Source organism: Lynx rufus, unplaced genomic scaffold (assembly GCF_022079265.1).
Source record: "Lynx rufus isolate CCGP_SWC_20201006 ecotype Redwood Valley unplaced genomic scaffold, mLynRuf1.p SCAF_18, whole genome shotgun sequence".
NCBI classification, from domain to species: domain Eukaryota; kingdom Metazoa; phylum Chordata; class Mammalia; order Carnivora; family Felidae; genus Lynx; species Lynx rufus.
The window spans coordinates 20462585-20483462 of record NW_025814832.1 but is presented as its reverse complement, the minus strand read 5'-3'; the positions used below and the strand labels follow the sequence as shown (position 1 = coordinate 20483462).

Here is a 20878-nt window from a genome sequence, read left to right as displayed (position 1 = left end):
AGCTGGTGCCCAGAATAACTCTCTTAGAAAGATATGTCTTAAGAAGAAAAGTATTATTATCTATATTTCTTTTCTTGCATTAATTTTCTTTTGGTTATTGCAAACATTAAAGGGGAATATATGGGCAGTATAATTATCATAGTTAATGCTTTCCAGAAATACTGTATATTGAATTTGAAATAGGCTAGGGAACTTATTAGGCGATTGCTAAAACTTGCAGAGCTTCACCACATCTATTTTTTCTAAAGTATATAAAATCAATTGAAACTGAATTCTTTCTAGTGAAACTTGAGATAGTGTAAATTTCATTTATGCCAAAGATAATATCCTAGGCTCTGATCTGGAGTTGTTTTGTGGAGAATGAACAGACAGAGGCTAGTGAGATTCCTTGTTTGGGGTGGATTATTTATTTATTTATTCATTCATTCATTCATTTGTTTTGAGGGAGAGAGAGACTGTGAGAGGATCAGAGAGAGAGGGGAGAGAGAGAGAGAGAGAGAGAGAGAGAGAGAGAGAATCTCAAGCAGGCTCTGCTGCCATCACATAGCTCAACACGGGGCTCAATCTCACCAACCATGAGATCATGACCTGAGCTAAAGTCAAGAGTTGAATGCTTAATAGACTGAACCACCCAGGCACAGCTGGGATGGATTAAATTTAATTCCTCATTTTTTTTGTTCTGTGTCTTCAGTCCTTTGCATCACCCCTCATGCTTTTTTATTCATTTTTCTTGCATACCTGTTAGAATGCATCTCTCTCTGCTGTTTTGAGTATCCTTCTTGATTGTTCCACCTGCAGAGAGGTTTTCATTCTATCATAGATCCTGGAAGTGACCTTGCCCTTGTGATATACTCTTTTATTTTTTTTTAATTTAGTTTAATTTAATTTTAAATTCCAGTATAGTTAACATACAGTGTTGTATTAGTTTCCGGTGTACAATATAGTGATTCAACACTTCCATACATCACCCAACGCTTAAAAATATGGAAAACTTCATGAATTTTTGAGTCATCCTTGTGCCAGGGCCTTGCTAATCTTCTGTGTATCATTCCAAGTTTAGTATATGTGCTGCCCAAGTGAGCACTTACTCTTTTGTTTAAAAAGCCAAGCCTGGGTGGCTCAGTCTGTTGAGCGACCAACTCTTGATTTTGGCTCAGGTCATGATCCCAGGAAGGTGGGATGGAGTCTTGCGTTGGGTTCCATGCTGGACGTGAAGCCTGCTTATGATTCTCTCTCTCTCTCTCTCTCTCTCTCTCTCTCTCTCTCTCTCCCTCTCCCTCTCCCTCTCCCTCTCCCTCTCCCTCTCCCTTCCCCTATCCCTATCCCTATATTCCTTCTCCACACTCTTGTGCTCTCTCTCTCAAATAAAATATAAATAAATAAAAAATAAAATAACATAATAAAAAGCTATGGGCAAGTGGCAATGAGAACATAGTTTTAGTCTTTTCCCCTTAAAAACAACAACAAAATGGTAATTACATGAGGTAAAGAATGTGTTAACTTAACTTACTGTGGCAAAAATTTCTCCATACATACACATATCAAACTATCACATCAACACCTTAAACTTACTAGTGTTTTACATCAATTATATCTCAAAGCTGAAAAAAAGACAAATAAACAAACAGCTATGGGATTTCAATCTCCCATTTCGTTGGTGATTCTTCTAACCAAGATTATGGTATCTTGTTTACATGTATTTTCTCTAATAACCATAGCATGTCATTCATTTTTCATAAATATTAAATAAAAATAAAATCCTCATAACTGAGAGGTAGGAAAGCTGGCTCACACAGGAATCTACATAAGCTCTTCCTTTTAATAACAGAGTCCTACAGCAAAGAGTTTTGCAAAGAGGGAAAAGATAGCAATTTTTTCACTTCATACTTGATGGCCCAGTTTCTTTCTCATTGGGAAACATCTGGAATTCTTTTGTTTGTCAATCAGAAAATTGAATTTTTCCAATTTAGCACTTGCTGTAAAAGATCATATTTTGATCACAAAACTGAGCTGTAAATTGTGAGGTGATACACACTCTGGATTATTTTTCTTCCCTGACACAGAACCACGGAGGAAACTTACAGCAAAGAATTGCAGTTAAACAAAATGAAACTTGTCCTCCCCTGGAAAAGAAATGATGTGGAGAAAACACCTCCTCTTTGAAGGAGCTACTGCAAATTAAAAAGAAAGGTCTCAGTGTGAAGTTGCTGGTGTTCTGTTGCAAAAAGAAAAAAAAGACAAGAAAACTCTATCAGGTCTTTTGGATGAGTGAAAAAAAAAATAGGACAATGAAATGTATGTAAAACTTACAAAGCACTTTTTGAAGCTGGAGACCAGAGATTTTACAGGTGAATAATGACATAGTAGAAAATAAATCTCAGTGGACTGGCGGGTGAGCTTAATGAAGTAACAGAGGATGAATCAATGTTTATCAACTTAATCATCAGTTAATGAACCTTCTGATTAAGAGTCACAGACCAGATGAAGTAATGGCAGGCAGATACGTCAAATTCAGAGCAGTGGGAATATCAAGATCAGAATAAAAGTGTCTCTGTTATCTACTATAGAGAAACAAGGAGATGAGGCATTCTGAAAAGGCTTTGGACGCTATACAATGATTTTTATAAGAATCAGTTGACTATGATATAAGGTAATTATTGTTTTCTTTTGTTTCAGTCCTTCTTCTGGTAAAGACATAAGACATTGATAGAGTGCCAAGTGTTAATTTAAGATCTTTGCTAAGGACCAGGGTTTTTTGCTTGTTTGGTGTTTTTTGTTTGTTTGGTTGGTTAGTGCTGTTGTTGTTTGGTGAGTGTGCCCAGTCTCTGGAGGAAGTATTCAGGTTAGATCTCAAATAAAATCAATGAGATGGGGCACCTAACTGGCTCAGCCAGTCAAACATCTGACTTCAGCTCAGTCATGATCTAATGGTTCGAGAGTTCGAGCCCCGTGTTGGGCTCTGTGTTCAGCTCAGAGCTGGGAGCCTGCTTCAGATTCTGTGTCTCTCCCTCTCTCTCTCTGCCTCTCTCCCGCTCACACTCTGTCTCACTCTCAAAAATCAATAAATGTTAAAAAAAAATTTTAATAAAATCAATGAGAACTTCTGAATAATTTGTTAGGAAGTGACCAAATATTATTGTGCACGGTAAACTTACATAAACCTGTTCCCAGAACTAGAAGGGGCAGCCTTTGTACGGTAAAATGTTGGATGACTTGAATAAGTCAAAGCAGTCTGAATAATCTAGAACTAAAAGTACACCTTTGCTTAATCTAAATTACTCACTATTTAATCATCCTTCACTGAAATTTCACTCATGTGAACAAGACAGTGTCTGTAGCATATAGGAAACCAACAGGATGGCAAGTGGTTGGAAGGATCTGGGTGACATAAAATTTGAACAAGAAGCTTTAAGAGAATTTTAGAGACATTCCCACTATATAATACTTCCTTGGTTATGCTCACTCATGAATGAATCCCATGTTTAGAAAAATCTTGACTGCCCAACTGCATTGTTCAGGGAATACTTAATTTGTTTCTCCTTTTTATTAATAGAAGACGAATAACAAATATCTGAGCTAGCCAGTTTCCCCACAGGGAATAGGTACAATTCTACCCCCAAAGCAAAAGAACCCAATGTTTTAATTAGTCTGCACAGCCGTCGCTTGAATAGAGGTGCAGTTTTCTGTTTTGGACGTTTTCAAAAAATTTTAAAACCTTATATCCAATTACTCTTGCTCTAGGAAATTTAGGGTCTCAGATACCCCCAGCAGTATAGAGATCTTTGGACCCCAGAGAACAATTAATAAGTAACAATAGTTGCAACAACAGTGAAGCCCAGCCAAAATCCTTAATTAGGTTTTTATTGAACTCCAGAATACAATTTATTTTTCTAATAAACAGAGTACATTTTAATATGTTTGGCATTTTATTGTTCTACTTACCTTTCAGTTGTGCAATTTTATTTTATTAAGCTATGATATTTTTAGCCTCCAAAACAGTTACCTCCCTACCTAGGGTATATCCCCAGAAGCAATTACTTCTTTAATTAGCTTTGACTCATTAATCTCTGCCTCTAACACTTTGCTATCAAGCGGAGGGAGACTTCCCACCCACCTGTACAATATAATACAAACATCACAATGTTTCTCCCGATTTCTTAACCTTACTTAAATTTTTAAAAAATTAATAGAATTAATTTTTTAGGAAATTAAGTTTCATAGTAAATAGAGCACAAAGTATAGAGTTCTCCCATATAACCACTACTCACACACACACACACACACACACACACACACAGATAGCCTCCCCCATTATCAACATCCCCCACCAGAGTGCACATTTATTACAACTGATGAACCTACATTGTGGCATCAGTATCACTCAGAGTCCATAGTTTACATTAGAGTTCACTCTCGGTGTTATACATTCTACAGATTTGGACAAATGTATAATGACACGAATCCACCATTATAGGATCATAGAGTAGTTTCATGATCCTAAAAATCCTCCATGCCTTACCTATTCATTCTTTTCTCCCCCATAACTCCTGGCAACTCTTATCTTTTTTATTGTCTCCATAGTTTTGTCTTTTCCAGAATGTCATATAGTTGGAATCATATAATCTGGAGCCTTTTCAGATTGGTTTCCTTCACCTAGTAGTATGCATATAAGTTTCCTCCCTAAAATTACATATCTTGATAGTTGTTTTTGTTGTTGTTTTTTAATGCTGAATAGCATCCCATTGTCTGGATTTACCATGTTTTTTTTTAATTGCTTTAAATATTTTTATTTATTTTTGAGACAGAGAGAGATAGAGCATGAGCAGGGGAGGGGCAGAGAGAGAGGGAGACACAGAATCCAAAGCAGGCTCCAGTCTCTGAGCTGTCAGCACAGAGCCTGACGCGGGGCTCGAACTCACGGACTGTGAGATCATGACCTGAGCTGAAGTCAGACACTTAACCAACTGAGCCACCCAGGCATCCCTGGATTTATCATGGTTTTTTATTCATTAACCTAGTGAAGAACCTTTTGGTTTGGCAATTATGAATCAAACTGCTATAAATACCTGTGTACAGGCCATTCAGATGACCATGATATATGTCTTTTATATATATATATATATATATATATATATATATATATATATATAGTCTTCATCCACCATTCCCAGCTCACATCTCCCAAAACCCTTGAAATGTCCTGAGCCTATATGAGCAATGGGAGCATCTTTTGCTGTAATATTTAGTCTCTCTGTCCTCAGATCCTGAAAATGCTTCAAAGCCATTGAAATAGGTATCTTATTATGCGTATCAAGCACCTTTCAACCACAAATGAGTTTATGTTAATGAGATGACTTTTGGAAATGCCTTAAAGATGGGGCTTGTTGCCAGGGGAACCAGCCATTAAGAGAGGGTTAGAACTTTCAGTCCACCCCGATTTCTGAGAGGGGTTAAAGGCTGGAGGTTAAATCAATCACCAATGGCCAATGATTTAATCAACCGTGCCTATGTAATGAAGCCTCCATAAAAACCCAAAAGGAGGGTGTTCAGAAAGCTTCAGGGTTGAGGAAACAGAAGGTTACACATGCCAGCATGCCAAGCCCCAAACTCTGCAAGGCAGAAACTACTTTGTTCAGGACTTTTCCCTATGTATTTCTTAGTCTGGCTATAGATTTTTATCCTTTAATATAATTTGTAATAAGTTTGTAATCTAGTGGATATTCTGAGTTCTGTGGGCTGTTTTAGCAAATTAATTGAACCCAGGTGGGCGGTTGTGGAAACCCCCCCCATCTGTAGCCCATTTGTTTGTTTGTTTGTTTGTTTGTTTTTAAATATATGAAATTTATTGTCAAATTGGTTTCCATACAACACCCAATGCTCATCCCAACAGGTGCCCTCCTCAATACCCATCACCCACCCTCCCCTCCCTCCCACCCCCCATCAGCCCTCAGTTTGTTCTCAGTTTTTAAGAGTCTCTTATGCTTTGGCTCTCTCCCACTCTAACCTCTTTTTTTTTCCTTCCCCTCCCCCATGGGTCTCTGTTAAGTTTTTCAGGATCCACATAAGAGTGAACACATATGGTATCTGTCTTTCTCAGTATGGCTTATTTCACTTAGTATCACACTCTCCAGTTCCATCCACGTTGCTACAAAGGGCCATATTTCATTCTTTCTCATTACCATGTAGTACTCCATTGTGTATATAAACCACAATTTCTTTATCCATTCATCAGCTGATGGACATTTAGGCTCTTTCCATAATTTGGCTATTGTTGAGAGGGCTGCTATAAACACTGGGGTACAAGTGCCCCTATGCGTCAGTACTCCTGTATCCCTTGGGTAAATTCCTAGCAGTGCTACTGCTGGGTCATAGGGTAGGTCTATTTTTAATTTTTTGAGGAACCTCCACACTGTTTTCCAGAGTGGCTGCACCAGTTTGCAGTCCCACCAAAAGTACAAGAGGGTTCCCGTTTCTCCACATCCTCTCCAGCATCTATAGTCTCCTGATTTGTTCATTTTTGTAGCCCATTTGTTTGAAACACAGGTAACAACCTGGTCTTGCAATTGATAAGTGAAGTAGAGAGCAGTCTTATAGGACTGAGCCCTTAACCAGTGGAATCTAATACTAACTCCTGGTGGATAGTGTTAGAATTGAATTGAATTATAGGACATCCCCCTGGTAAGGAAGAATTGCTTGTTGCAAAGTAGCTCCATCCATCACACACAAACTTCGAAACTGGGGTTCAGAACACTTAGCTGCATCAATAGATAGTTCTTTTTTTAATTTTTTGAGTAATCTCCATACTCCATAATGGTTGTAAACATTTACATTCCTACCAATGGTGCTGAAGGGTTCCCTTTCACCACATCCTTGCCAAAAATTATCTCGTGCCTTTTTGATACTAGCCATTCTAACAGGTGCGGGTGATACGGTGGTTTTTGAGTTGCATTTCTCTGATGATCAATGATGCTGAGCATCTTTTCAAATCTGTGGGAAATTTATATAGGTACTATGGAGGAAAGACTATTCAGTCCCCCTGGCATTCTTAAATCAAATTGTTTTTATTTGCTTTTGAGTTGTATGAGTTCCTTATATATTTTTTTATATTAAACCCTTATGAGATACATGGTTTTCAAATATTTTTCTCCCATTCATAGTTTTTTTTTTCATTTTGTTGGTTGTTTCTTTTGCTTTTTAGTTTTATGTAGTCTCATTTATTTATTTTAGCTTTAGTTGCCTTTGTTTTTTTTTTTTGTGTCATATCCAAAAAAATCATTGCCAATACTAATGTCAAGACACTTTTACCCTTTTTTATTCTACAAGTTTTATAGTCTTATATTTAAGTATGTAATCCATTTCAAATTAATTTTGAGTGGCGTAATGTAAGAGTTCAATTTCATTTTTTTGCATGTGATTATCCAATTTTTCCTATGCCATTTATGGAAGAGATCATCCTTGCCATTGAGTATCCTTGCCTCTCCTGTCATATATTTGTTAGCTTTATATAAGAGGGTTTATTTTTGAGCTCTTCATTCTGTTCCATTAGTCTATGTGTCTGCTTTTATGCCAGTACCATAGTGCTTCAAAGCATACAGTTTTGTAATATTGTTCGAAATGAGTAAGTGTGATGCCTCCAGCTTTTTCCCACTTTCAGGATTGCTTTGGCTATACATATAAATATTTAGATTTTTTTTCTCTTTCTGTGACAAATGTCATTGGAATTTTTGATAAGAATTGGATTGAATCTGGGGCACCTGGGTGGCTCAGTCTAATAAGCTCCTGACTTCAGCTCAGGACATGATCTCACGGTTCATGGGTTCAAGCCCCGCATCGGGCTCTCTGCTGATGGCTCAGAGACTGGAGCCTGCTTTGGTTTCTGTGTCTCCCTCTCTCTCTCTGCCCCTCCTCCGCTCATGCTCTGTCTCTCACTCTCTCTCAAAAATAAATAAACATTAAAAAAAAAAGAATTGCATTGAATCTATAGATAGCTTTGGGATATAGAGATATTTTAACAATATTAATTATTCCAATCCATGAAGGCAGGAGATCTTTCCATTTATTTTTGTATTCTTCAATTTTTTCATCAATGTCTTACAGTTTCAATGTATAGGTCTTTCATCTCCTTGGTTAAATTTTATTCCTAAGCATTTTTTAAAATGTCATAGTAATAGAATTGTTTTCTTTTTTCTTTTTCAGATATTTTACTGTTAGTGTGTAGGAATGCAACTGATTTTTGTATGTTCATTTTGAATCCTACAGCTTTACTGAATATTAATTATAACAGATTTTGGTGGTGTCTTTAGGATTTCTATGCATAAGATTATATCATCTGCACACAAAGAGAAGTTTACTTCTTCCCTTACAGTTGGTTGCCTTTTATTTCTTCTTCTTGCCTAATTAATTGTTGTGGCTGGTACTTCCAGTACTAAGTTGAATAGGAGAGGTGAGAGTGAGGACCCTTGCCGTTTTCATGATCTTTGAGAAAATAATGTTCAAATTTTCACTGTTAAGCATGTTAGTTATGAAATTGCCATATATGGCCTTTATTATGCTGAAATAAATTCCTTCTCACCCCAATTTATTGAGAGTATTTTCATGCGAGTAGGTTGAATTTTGTCAAATGCACTGTCTGCATTGAGACAATCATATGATTTTTGTCTTTCATTCTATTAATGTGGTGTATTACATTTATTGGTTTGCATGTGTTAAGTGATCTTTGCATCCCAGAAATAAATCCTATTTGATCATAGTATGTGGTCTTTTCATACTGTTGAATTTTTTTTAATGTTTATTTATTTTTGAGAGACAGAGAGAGACAGAGTGTGAGCGGGGGAGGGGCAGAGAGAGAAAGACACAGAATCTGAAGAGGCTCCAGGCTCTGAGCCATAAGCACAGAGCCTGACACGGCCACGAACTCACAAGCCACGAGATCAAGACTGAGCTGAAGTCAGACGCTCAACCGACTGAGCCACCCAGGAACCCCTATACTGTTGAATTTGATTGGTTAATATTTTGTTGAAAATTTTTGTAACTATATTCATTAAGTATATTGGCCTATAGTTCTCTTTTCTTGTGGTGTCCTGATCTGACTTTGATATCAAGATAATGCTGCCTTCATTAATGAGTTTGGGAGTGTTCACTCTTCTTTAATTTTTTGGATAAGTTTGAGAATTGGTGTTAATTCATTAAATGTTCAGTAGGATTCACCAGTGAAGCCATCTGGTCCTGGTTCTTCATTAGGTTTTTGTTTGTTTGTTTGTTTGTTTTGTTTTTATGATTCAATTTCCTTAGGCATTATTGGTCTGTTCAGGTTTGCTACTTTTCATGATTTGGTCTTGGTTGGGTTATGATTCTAGAAATTTATACATTTCTTCTGACTTATCCAATTTCCTGGCATATAATTGTTCTTAGTCTCTATGATTGTTGCATTTCTGTGGTATTGGTTGTAATTCTTCTTCTTCCATTTTTAATTTTATTTATTTGAGTTTTCTTTTTTCTTAGTTATTATAGCTAAAGGTTTGTTATTTTATCTTTTCAATAATACCAACTTTTAGTTTCACTGATTTTTAAAATTGTTTTTATGGTCTTTATTTTTGTTGTGAGCTTTGTTATTTCTTCTAAATTGGGTGTAGTTCGTTCCGTCTTTTCTGTTTTTTTCAGTCTTCTTAATTTGCTAAGACTTGTTTTGTGACCTATCATATAATTTATCCTGGAGAATGTCTTGTGCGTATTTGAGAAGAATGTGTATTCTGCTCTTGCTGAATGGAATGTTCTGTTCACATCTATTGGGTAAATTTAGTCTAAAGTGTAGTTTAAGTCAAACATTTTCCTATTGATTTTCTGTATAGATACGTTAACCATTGTTGAAAATGAGGTATTTAAGTGGAAAAAATTACAGCCCAACAAGATCCCTCTTGGCCCTAAGTGTGCCACCTTGAAGGAGGATTGATGTAAGTAAAATCAAACTTTTCCTCTTCTCCTTTCCAGTGCATCCAAACTCAAACATTGCTGTTCCAACATTGTGCTGGAACTTTTTCATTGGAAACCTGGACTTCCACAAACACTCTCTTGTCCATAGGTGACTGTCTGAGACAGGGTTTCCAGGGGCCCCTGGACTGTAGCTGAGTGGGGCTAAAGCTAGTTCATAGGCCCTCCAGGGTCCATAGCCAGGATCAAGGTCTATATGCCTATTGCTAAACACATGAGTGGGTAAGAGTCCTCCTGTGTCCCTTCAAACATGTTGCTGAATCTCACAGCTCCCACAGAGGTACCATTATCTGTGAATAGATGCCAAATTGCTGTCACTGGAATGGAGACATGAATCAGGATGTCTTGTTCAATCATGTCTCTGATATTACCTCTATTTCCTTATTTCTTATTTCCTTTATTCATGAGGGTTGTATTGTTTCCTTCATACATAACTTGTACATATTTTGTTAGATTTATATCTAAATATTTTATTTTTGAGTGTGCTAATGTAAATGATACTGTGTTTCTAATTTCTAATTTCAATTCTTTGCTTTATATAGGAAAGCAGTTGGCTTTTGTATATTAACCTTGTATCCTGCAACCTTGCTATAAAACATTATTAGTTCTAGGATCTTGTTGTTGTTGTTGACTCTTACAGATTTTTTACACCAATAGTCAGTGTCATCTGTGAACAAGGAGTTTTATTTCTTCCTTCCCAACATGTATACTTTTAATTCTATTTTCTTATTATAACAGTGACTTCCAGTATAGTGTTGGAAAAGAGTGGTTATAGGGGACATTCTTATTTTGTTCCTGATCTTAGGCAAAAACTTTTGAGTTTCTCACCATTAAGTGTGATGTTAGCTGTTGGTTTTGTGTAGATATTAACTATTTACTTGAGGAGGTTGCTGTCTATTGTCTGTACTTTTAAAGATAATGTTTCCTTTGTCAAGATGTCCCAAGCATTCTATTCCTGGGATTTCTGGGCATGATAAATAGAGTGCCCCTGCTAGAAAAAGAAAGAGAAAGAGAGAGACAGAGAGACACAGAGAGAGAGAAAGACTTATGATCTCATTATATCTCAGGGGTGCTTGGTTCTTTCTTTTAACCCATTATTAATTACTACTCTGACACTATATGTGTTTAAGGGATATGATACCTTTTGCAAAAATGTGTATGTATGTATGTATATATATTTCCTTTTTAAATAGATTTATTTATTTGTTTTAGAGAGGGGGGAGTGGCCAGGGTAAAAGGAAAGAGAGAACTTCCAGCAGGCTCCATGCCCAGCACAGAGCCCGATGTGGGGTTTGATCTTATGACTGTGAGATCATGACCTGAGCCACCAAACTCAAGGGTCAGATGCTTAACCGACTGAGCCAGTAAGGTGTCTATATAATCATTTTGTCTTCATTGTCTTTTACAGAGCTTTGCCACAGTTGATATGCAGTATGGTTGTTGTGGATTTCTTCCTGCCTAATAACTGAGTGAAATGATAAAGTCTAGTAACAAAATATACAATAGAGAATTGATTGTATCACTGATGGTTGCATTAGGCTATTTTCCCAAGTACAATGGTTCTATATTTGCAGGAAAAATCTGATCATATATTGGCAGCCCTTAGTAACTTATTACTGCTGAAAGTTGTGCACAGTGAACCAAATTATCTCAATAATAATCCCAATAGCTCCTATGTAGCTTGAGCTAGAGATTCAAATAATTCACTTATGCTCTTTGGAGTTGCCTTTTTATTTATACTGGTAGGAAATTTGCAAAAGAGAAAAGTCTGCTTTTGTGCAGTTTTACATGAGTTCGCTTCAAGGTTCTCAACAAAGCACTAAGAGAAGCATCATTCTATCAATAGATTGTTGCTATATTTTTAGCCAATAAGAATGCTACTCAGAGACACCTGATGAATAATAAAACATAAATGTTACACACCATTTGAGCTACAAAGGGCTGTAGCAATACTATCTCTCAATTTGTGAGTTGTAGAAACTTAAAAACAGAGAAGTTAGCTAGATGCCCCATAGTTTATTACTGAAGTAAGCAGTATAAACACAAAATGAGCCCAGTTCTTCCCTTCTTTTTGTCCAAGTGACAAGCATAGTGTCATAAACCTCTAAAAGACTTTCCTACAAAATTTTATGGCAGCAGGACGTCATTAGAGAATTATGAAGTAGAATACTTAATCATTTTGGATAGTATCATGTTTTTACTTATACTGGTGGGAAATTTACATAATCACATACATAATAATTATTTCCAGGGTAAAAGCTACAATTTAGATAAGTATGGTCAGTGAAATCATGTTTACATTAAGTGCCCCCAAATCACCCAAGGTGTGAAGTGGAAAAAGAATTTTACAGTTAATCAACTGAAGTGTATAAGGCTAATTCTATCAGACTAATTACTTTCTAAACGATATCTACAAACTGTTTCCGTATCATCAACATGTCTCAGAAAATTAGGATTATCTCATGGAAGATTTTTGTAGTCTGTTAATTAGAAAACATCTGTCTGTGTGTGTGTGTGTGTGTGTGTGTGTGTGTTTCCTTAAATCAATGAGGCAGAACAGAATAGTATAATGATTTAAAAAAAATAGTATGATGTGGAGATAAAACTTGTTTTACATCCTGACATATGCTTTCTGCATGACTTTTGTCAAATTCCTTAATTTATCTGAGTCAATTGCATAGTCTAAATGGGTTTCACATAGTTTTTAACTCACAGGATTATTGTGAAAATTAAATAAATTAATGCTATTAAACTGCTCAGCACAATGCCTGGTACATCATCAACATGCAGCAATTGTTAACTGGAATCATTACTACAAAAATCACAATGCCAACAACATCAGAATTACCTAGTGATAAACTTAAGAAATACACAGCTCACCTTACATCACAAACTCAACCAAAGGACATGAAGGAAAATGTTAAGACATGAAGAGAGGAACCATATTCCTACAAGGAGAGTCACAATAGTATACGACTATCCCCCTAATAGTAGATTATTCCCAAACTCATTTAAAATCTATCAACTTTATTTCTTTTTATAGATATCAAAATTCACTTAAATTTTATCAAAAATGAGCTCTCTTCTATAAAATCACCCACGATAATCATTAGAAATTGTCAACTCATTTGGGCTGCCATAACAGAATAATACCATGGACTGAGTGTATTATAAACAATAGAAAATCATTTCTCATAGTTGTGGAGGCTGGGAAGTCCGAGATCAAGAGCTGGCAGATCTGGTACCTGGTGAGGACAGCTTCCTGGATGGCTGTTTTTTCACAGCGCCCCCCCGTGGTGGAAGGAGCAAGGGAGTTTCTCGAGCCTCTTTTATTAGGATACTAGATACTTATAATAATCTAAGAATCACATGAATGAGGGTTCTACCTTCACCACCTTAATCAGCTCCCTAAAACCCTACCTCCTAATACTATCACCATAGGAGTTAGGATTTCAACATATGAACTTCAAGAGGACACAAACATCCAGACCATAGCAGAAATGTAATAAAAATGTTGTGCCACTGGTGGATTAAACAAGAACTTTGTGTCAGAGTACACAGCGGAAGGGAAGAGTGACCCCAGGGATTGCAAGAGGTATAGGACTTACTCCCTGGCAGAGGGCCCAACCCTGGTCATTCACATTTATAAATCTCACATCCCCATTGCAAACACTCTGAATTCAATGGATAAAAGTCCCCTAAACTTCTACCGGCTCATGCTTCCTCCTACAGCCCTAGACCCACAAACCTTTCATGAACTCTTCTCCATTTTTCTGCCCCTTTCCAAGATCGAAGAAATTCTTTCGTTAGTCTGAATAGTGGTGGGAGAGGTCTAGTACAGGTTTGTGGAAAGGCCTTTTGCCCCTCTCATGTTTTCCCCACGCGGCTGTGGAGTCCCTGGTCTCTAAATATTTAAACGTTTCAAAGTTAAAATTTAAAGCTTACTGGGTTTTTTATGATTCATGTTATTACATTCCTTTTCCAAGATAAGGAGTACAGAACAGATCATCTTCTGAAAAGGGAGTAGAAATAAAGGAGGGAGGAGGAATCAGAAAATAATGACTGATAATATACATAATATTCAACCACAAAAATATGTTATTAACAGCTATCTTTGCATTGACTAAAGGAAAGTATGTAGTAACCGTTGTAAAGTATTCAAAGGTCCACAGCTGCAGAAGTTTCCTTGCTGAACCTGGACACCAGGCAGCTGTGTGTGCCTCAGATAGCCAGGAATCATTCTTTTCTTGTTCCTCCTCGTTTCCTTTTTTCCCTCTCCACTTCCCTGCTTTCTCTGGTATCCTCTCCCTTGGGGGCACTATGCAACACAGTGATTTAAAACAAAACAAAACAAAACAAAACAAAAAGGTAGAAATTCCAAAAACAACAACAACAACAACAACAACAACAACAACAAACTATAGTAGAATTCTTTGGGAAAAATAAAACAGGGGTGCCTGGGTGGTTCAGTTGGTTAAACATCCAACTTTGGCTCAGGTCATGATCTCACAGTTCATAGGTTCAAGCCCTGCATAGGGGTCTGTGCTGACAGCTCAGAGCCTGGAGCCCGTTTCAGATTCTGTGTCTCGCTCACGCTCTGTCCCCCTCTTTCTCAAGAATAAATAAACATTTAAAAATTTATATAAAAAAAAGTTGGGAACTTTTAAGCCAGCCATTCACCTGTTAAGTGACATGATTGGCCTTCCTATGTAGACCTTTCTGTCCTCAAATCCCACACTTAGGAGGCAATGATGTGCTTCCGTTCACTAAAACTCACCATTTCATAGGTTTGCTTAACCTTTCCTGCCTCCAGAAACACTTTGACATTGTCTCCGGGTCTACAGCTCTCAAGTCTAATAGCCAGGATAAAGTCTCCTGACAGCTTCTGGAACAGCTGCATTCCACGGTGCAGGCAACTTGTCATACATAGTGGTTTCCACATCTCTGTTCTGGTTTCTTCCTTCAGGGCAGTTGGATCACATATCCTATTCCAGAGTGTGTGTGGGTACACACGCGTGTGGGCAAATGCACACGTGGATTCAGAAATCAGTTGGCAAACAGAGAAAAGATAATGATTGGTGGATAATCGAGATCAATAACTGAAAGCAGATTATCTGACATCAAACAAATCTCATCTGCAATGTCTCTTTTTTACATCCCTGCTGTAGCTACTTGTGCCTTCTTAATACTGTTTTGGCATTCTGCTGATTTCCTTATGTCATTTTGCTCTAAATTAAGATGTATGGGGAAAAATGGGAAGCTATTATATTACAAGTTCAATTGCTGATATTTTCTTCCTTTGACAAATCTCGATTTGCCTTCCAACTCTGTCACATATGTTCTAGTTTATTTTATCTGCCCATTTTCTCAGTTTAAAATGAGCTATAGTCTTTTTTCCATCAGAGTATTGATTTTGCTTTTAAAAAGAACTTTCTGTTCCATTATCCCTCCTGATCAATTCAGACCATTTTGCATGAGAATTTTGTACTTTTTCTTACCACACAAAATGCCTTTGTTTTTATTTCACTTTCCTCTATATGTCATTTGTGGAGCATTTAATTATATCCCCAGAGTTTATTTTGAAAGGTGTTGGTTTGCTTTAAAAAAAAAAAAAGTCAGGCCAGTTGACAATTTCAATTTCTTTTTTTGATGTGAGGTTGCGCTCATGTATTGGACACATATTTGTTGTATCAGACATCACAGGCAATTCTGAGGTTAAAATAATAATTATTAATTGAAGTGAAATAAAAATAATGAATATTAGTACAAGTAACATATATTGTCATCAACGCCAAGCAGTACACAAAAGGGCTTTATGATTTTTAAAGTAATAAAATAGACATTTATTGTTTATGCCCTAGGGAATTTCCATGTGGTTTGTATGAATATCATATATCATTCGTAGAAATACCCTATGATGTAGGTACTGCAATTATTTCCATTTTCAGACGAGATGCTAAGGCAAAGAAGAAACTAAATGACATGATCACAGCTGGTAAATGACAGAGCCAGGATTCCAAGCCTCTTAACCACTATGCTTTTCTGTAGGTATTGTTATTATTGCCATGGTATATTTTTTGCTTTACTAGCTAAAAAGTAAATAAGAGATCAAAATCCACTGAACAGAAACACTTAAGTTCCCATTTACCTACAGAGTTTATTGAGGAAGTTCAAATCCTTCTTCCCGCAGAACCTACTTGACTAGTTACGACCATGAAAAAAATTTTTTAAAGCCTCAAGGACGTTAATTTGTTGTTGCTTTGCTTCACTTCATAGCTATTTTAAGACCTCACAGCCACAATTTTTTGGACAAGCTGCTGTACGGAAGGACTCAAAGAGGATGTAAGAGGCTTGATTTTTACCCATTTCCCCCACTAATTTTGCCTCATGATGGTATCTTTATTACTCTTTAATAATGCTTGGTTTTACAAGTTATTCCTGCCTTATACCTCACACTATGCTTGGTACAAGGACCACTATAATGATTATGACTTTGTAACCTGTCCTAGCTAATATTTAAAAAAAAATTTAAATTGCCTTTGAAATAGTTCTCTCTGGAGTCTTTCAGTCTATTAGACAAGTTACTTGATGGTAGGGAATCTTCCTTTGTCTCTCACCAATATCCTTCAGTGTCTTTTTCCGAGTAGGAACTTAGTACACGTTTGTTGAAATTAATTAAAAGAAATTGACCTCCCATAATAGTTAATGGCCCACAAAAATTACTATCATACGTTCCTTAAAGTGTACTTTAGTGCAGAGGTTTGAGGGTCTGGGCAGATGGTTGAGAAATGTAGCCCTATATACATTTATTCAAGGTTCTTATCATGTCTTCCTACCCTTTTTAAAATATATATATATATATATATATATATATATATATATATATATATATATATAACCAATACTATATAACCAATACTTTCTCATTGAATTTACATATCCTAAAAGTGCACATTTAAAGTGCAGAGTTCATTAAGCTTTTACTAATGCATATACCTGTCAAAATGCATACCACCTCAGTCATGATTTACAATGCTTCCACAATCCTAGAAACTTCATCTTTGCTCCTTTAGTCAGTCTGCGCCCCTGACCAGAAGCATTCATTGATCTGATTTCTACATCGTGGATTAATTTTGCCTGTTGTAAACTCCACATAAATGCAATTATACAACATGTATTCTTTTGAATAAGACTTTCTAACTCTCACCACTGCAATTTTGAAATTTATTAGTGGTGCCTGCCATATGTTTCAATAGTTTGTTCCTCTCATTGCTAAGTAGTATTACATTGTGTTATGTCACATTGAACTGTAATGTGTTTATTAATTCCCTGTGTTTATGAACATTCCAGTTGTTTCCAGGTTTTCTCATGATATATATATCTCTTCTGACTTTCCTAATATAAATCTTTAAGGGGACATACATTATCATGTTTCCTGGGTAAATGCATGGGAATAGAATTGCTGAATCATGATAAATGTACATGTTTCATTTTAAAGAAAAAATAAAACTTCCACATGGCTTTTCAAAGGGTTATAATATTTTACACTTTCATTAATGATGGATGAGAGTTCTAGTTATTACCCATTCCCTCTAACATTTGATATTGTCAGGTTGTTTTAAGTTTATTTATTTGTTTTGAGGGGGGTGGAGGGTCAGAGAGAGAGGGTGAGAGAATCCCAAGCAGGCTCTGTGCTATCAGCATAGAGTCTGAAGCAGGGCTTGAACCCAGGAACCGTGAGATCATGACCTGAGTTGAAGTCAAGAGTTGGACACTTAATTGACTGAACCAGCCAGGTGCCCCTATAGTCAGTTTTTTAAATCATTCTTGTGGATCTGATGTAGTATTTTTTGGAGGTTTTGCTCTGTGTTTCACTAATGACTAATAATTATCTATATCATTTTATATTATTTTGGTTCTTCCCATATCTTCTTTTGTACAGTATCTATTCCATTTTTATCCTTGGTGTTTGTCTCTATTATTGATTTGTAGGAGTCTTCATATATTCTCCCTATATATTCTTTGCCAGACATATGTATTGCGTTTTTTTTTTTTCTCCCAGTCTTTGGCTTGCCTTTTCATTTTCCAAATATTCTTTTGACGAACAGAAGTTTGTTATCCTGATGAATTAGTTTTTCTTTTTACACAATATATACAATCATATCAAAGCAACTGACAAATTATGGGAAAATTGGAAACGAGATAATTAAAAACAAAACCAAGGACAAGGCTTGTAGCTACCTGATGCCATGATACCTGTATATGATGTTAGACTTGGGACACACATTAACTTTAAGTTTCCTATAAATCAAAGCAAAGATAAGATATTAAACAGCTAACTACTGAAGCACCTGGGTGGCTCAGTTGGTTGAGTGTCCTAGTTCAGCTCAGGTCATGATCTCATGGTCTATGGGTTCGGGGCCACCCATCTGGCTCTGTCATGAATAATAGTCTATACAGTGTCTTCTTGTAATGTCCTTCCATGTAGGGTAAAAACAGAATGCCAAGGGTAATTAATCAATAAAAATTCTGCAATGTTGTGCATGAATCTCTGGTAGTTTCCCTTAATCCATGGATTAAATTTACACTATCTCTAAAAAAATGCATCAACTTCTGTTTTTCACAATGAAATACAAATATTCTCAGATATACAAAGCAATACACCAGAGGCTCAGAAACCATAGGACAATAAAACTTTATGCCCAGACACTGTTTTCTCTCAAGTGTATGTTTTTTTAAAATTTTTTCTATTTTGTCGCATATATGTAGAAATAGAATCTATCTGTACATTTTTCATGTTGGCACAACACTGGGCTTTTCTTTTTGTGTTTGTTGTTATACTTCTTAGAGGGTTACCGGAAATCTTTGTGGATTTATGTTATCTGGAACCTGATTATCATTTTGATGATAAACATTCAGGATTTGAGCCTCCCATAGCCAACAGAGAGAAATGAGTAATTTCTTAGGAGGTCTAATAAGACTTAGAAGAGGCAAATGTTCTGAAAATTCAACCATTTGAATATTAAAATATTATTCAGATGAGATGTATATATTATTTATTAGAGTGATGTCTTCGATCTGATTCAGTGTAACTACTGACCTGTAGTTTAATGTGGCATTTTGATCATTAATTGCCTCTACCTGCTGACTCATTCATGATACCATTTCTCATGGAAATCAGTCCTTTGGCCCCACTTGGGACTGGAAATCTTGATAATAGCGTGACAACACTTTTTTTATGAATCTTCTTGGGGAAATTGTTAGTTTTCTTGTGTTTAATTTTTTTTCTCTACATTTTTGTCCTTTTCTCCCTTAAATGACTTTCTCATGACTAATAATAATACAATTGAATATCTATCATAAAATATTGGTGTATCACTGCCAACCTCTTTTAGTACTTGTTTTAGTTTTCTAGCACAGCAGTAACAAAGCACCACAAACTGAGTGGCTTAAATAATATGAATTTATTGTCTTGCAGTTCTGGTGGCTAGAAGTCTGAGATTGAAGTGTTAGCAGGGCTATGATCCCTCTGAAGGCACTAGGGAAGGATGTTTCCAGGTGTCTTTCCTTGGCTGTGACAGTATAATTACAACCTTCACAGAGTGTTCTTAGGTGTGTGTCTGGGTCCACATTTCCTCGTTTCATAAGGACAACAGTCATATAATTAGGGGCCCACCCTACTCCACTATGATCTTAAGTAATTATATTTGCAACAACCCTATTTCCAAATAAGCTCACAGTTTGCATTACTGGGAGTTAAGACTTCAGTATATGAATTTTGGGAGAACAGAATTCAAAACAGTAGTATACTAATTAAAATAATTTTCTTCATGCCATCTGTTCAGATGCCTCCTGTGCACTATTAAAATGTTATTTGTATTTCATTTGTATTTGTTAGTTTTGAATGATTACATTGTGATTCCTTTTTTTAAAAAAAAATCAATGTTCCATAAATAGAAATATAATTTTAATGGGAAGATAACTTAGAATTGTTTAAATATTTGATAATACCATGTTTTTAAAAATATATGACTAGAGATATAGATATCAGGTTTTGGGTCCATAAAATAGTCAGCTTCAATTTGCTACAAAAAGCAATTAGCTATATCACGTGCATTGTTTATATACAAGGTGAATCAATTTCTACTATCTTAAGTTCCTACTGAAGAGTAATTTGAAGCTATGGGACAATCCAGTAAACTCTTTTAAGCCATTAGGTTGCTAGAAATAATTTAATAATTCAGCACACTAAATGGCATCCGCCTGGTTTGAAAGAGTGTCTGATATCATCCCTAAGGTGTTAGCTATATTCGTTTTGTAAACTACCAAGGACTTATCTGTCTTTGAAAAAAATTTGAGCATAAATTTAAAAACACAATTCCATGATCCTTTTGATTGTACTATTATAAAATTCATGGTGATATAAGCCTTCCTGGGAAAAATAAAGAGAAAAAGTGCAAGTTAGTTCTTTACAATCACTTCCCTTTTGATTTCTTGTAATGAGTTAGCTGAAGCAATGGTTGCATTATTGTTGTTTTACAAATGCATATTAAAAGAATGGTCACTTATTGCCTTTGTTTTAGAAAAATGACAAATGCTCATTTAAAAAGCATTCCAGCAATACAGAAGTGCATTGAAAAAAATAAAGAAAAAAAAAGAAGAAAAAATGATAAAAGGAAGGAAGGAGATACATAAATAAGTAAATGAAACTTATGTAACACTGTATGTTAACTACACTGGAATTAAAATTAAAAAATAAATAAGATACTATGGCAAAGAAACCATTATACTTAGTAACTGATCAGATAACATTACCATTAAAAAAATGAAGAAAAAAAAAAGAAAGAAAAGCAACAGCCAGTACTAAACCCTAGATTGACATCATTCCTTT

The 20878-nt window shown here is 35.9% G+C and overlaps 1 non-coding gene across 1 annotated transcript; it reads right to left on the bottom strand.

The window, feature by feature from the left end:
- Positions 1–977: 977 nt before the first annotated feature.
- LOC124513694 (U6 spliceosomal RNA) lies at positions 978–1084 on the bottom strand. Its single transcript, XR_006962514.1, has one exon. It is a non-coding gene; the product is annotated as a U6 spliceosomal RNA (small nuclear RNA).
- Between the last annotated feature and the right edge of the window lie 19794 nt (positions 1085–20878).